General features: G+C 34.1%; 2 non-coding genes across 2 annotated transcripts; both read left to right on the forward strand.

Moving 5' to 3' along the window:
* The first annotated feature begins 200 nt into the window (after nt 1-200).
* LOC114915389 (small nucleolar RNA snoR1) lies at nt 201-303 on the forward strand. The gene has a single exon (XR_003803367.1). It is a non-coding gene; the product is annotated as a small nucleolar RNA snoR1 (small nucleolar RNA).
* Nucleotides 304-650: 347 nt separating this feature from the next.
* LOC114915388 (small nucleolar RNA R12) lies at nt 651-731 on the forward strand. Its single transcript, XR_003803366.1, has one exon. It is a non-coding gene; the product is annotated as a small nucleolar RNA R12 (small nucleolar RNA).
* The last annotated feature ends 1399 nt before the right edge of the window (nt 732-2130 follow it).

The raw sequence follows: 2130 nt of genomic DNA on the forward strand, positions 1-2130 counted from the left end.
GCGTTAGGGTTTTTTTTTTCCTTCTGCCGTCCCAACCCCTGACTGACTCTCGTTAGGCCTATAAATATGATAATTCTTTCGTCACTTCCTCAAACCCTAACCCAAGCCTTCCCCTCACCAACTCTTAATTCCCTTCAGTTCCTTCCGCAGCTTATTCTAAAATTCCGTAAGTATTTGGTCATATCATTAATATTTGTTTGGGCAAAGATGAAGAGTGCTTCATATATTCTGACACCTCTTGTATGAGATGAATCTTTTGTAGAAAGGTTTCATCTTTGAGCACAGAAAGCAACTCTCTGAGTCCTACACAACCATGGTTGTTGTTGTTGTTGTTTTTTTTTTTTTGGTTATTTTGATTTTTAAGTTGAATTCTATTCGATTAGCATTCTGCGCCTAATATTGCAATTCTTTGAGCATCTATTTGGTATGTCAAGGGATCTATCGTTAGGCTACATTGACGTTATTTGACATGTATGTATAATCTTATATGTACGTGTTGTCTACCTTTTGCTCCGAGTATCCTTTCTCTTGATAGGGTTTTTGGTGACAAGGTAGATAAATTTCTCTTGGTGTTTGACAAAACAATTTTTAGTTTTTCTTTCATTTGAATCGAAAGTTTTCAGCTTTGTAAATGGGTCCTGAATATATGATGTTGAATGACGATAAGAATCATTCGGATTCCCACTGATGTTGTTAATGTATGATTTCACTACCAGCTACTTCTGACAACATCAATTTTATACTCTTGTTTTGTAATGCTTGAGGTGTTTTTATTTTTATTAAAACATGGTTATTGTGTTTTCGGTTTGAAACGCGTTTATTTATTTATTTATTTTTGATGAATTGGTTTAATTCGACTTTTATATTGGTCTGTTTTAAGAAGATGAATGTTGGATGATGGCTGGTGATGCTAGAAATATGTGCTACTTTTGATGGGAATCACCCATTTGATGTGTTTTACATTCTGTTTGGCGCTCTACAATTATAAAGTATAGAATGCTTCACTATCTGGTCTGTGTGGATTTGCTCAGTTCCCATTTGACTCGTTCCCTTGAAGCTAAAGTGTTTGTGTTGCCTTTTTCAATTAACTCCCACATTCTGCATCGTGTGTTGCTGTGGGGGAACACTGAAGCAACTAGATTTCTACAAAATATATTTTTCTATTTGATTTTTGACATTTTTGTTTTTGTTTTGGTTTCATATATGCATCTAGTATTTGCAAACAGGGTGGTGTCAGATTTTGGTTCTAAAATTAGTGGTCTCTTGTTTATTAAAGTGTAAAGCGTGTTGTTTCATTTTTTACAAATAGATGTCTTCTTTGTCTCATTTAAAGAAATAGAGATTATACACGACATATTTTCAAGTATTAAAATTTTAAAGGACCAAAGATTATTAAGGGATCGTAAATTAACATCCTCCAATAACCCCTTTTTGGTAGTTTACACATTGGGTTGTGCAGTGGTGTTTAGTCCGCCGAATTACAATGATTTTCTTGTATAATTCGGGTTATTATTGTACGATTAAGTCACAAAAATATATCATTACACCCTGCTTGTATTTGAAGTTAGTATAGCTCTTCTACGTAGCACTTGCAAAGTTTGCCTGCTGAGAGGGAGTTGCATATTATAGTGTCTGGAACTGCCATTGTGATCCACGTTTCTCTGAAATTTGTCATTGGCAATTGCGTTAATCCAGTGTGAACAAAGAAAGTTGGTGTTGCTTAATGGCATGGAAGATGTTTTTTTTTTCTCTCCCAATATATTTAGTCTGATTGATAATCTGAAATCTGATTGTACAATAATGTCGGCCATCCATAATTGGTTTTAAACTAGATAGGTCCTCGTGTATTTAAATGTGATTGTACACCGTCACATGTACAACTAATTAAATGTAGTGTCCATAAAAAGTTCCGGTTTTGTAAATGATGTAAGATCGATTAATGCTTCCGAATGAACTTCTACTACCTCCTTCCTTGGCTACATTGCAACAAACTATTGAAGCTTCTATAGATTATGTGTAAGTTCATATCCAAGTATAATTGAATTGATTTATTAAATCGAGAGTCGATATTTTAAGAAATTAGCACAATTTGAAGTTTGTTTGGATATCTCCTGCGAAGATTTTGATTTC

The sequence above is a fragment of the Cajanus cajan genome, chromosome 4 (assembly GCF_000230855.2).
Source record: "Cajanus cajan strain Asha chromosome 4, NIPB_CcT2T_4, whole genome shotgun sequence".
Lineage (NCBI taxonomy): Eukaryota > Viridiplantae > Streptophyta > Magnoliopsida > Fabales > Fabaceae > Cajanus > Cajanus cajan.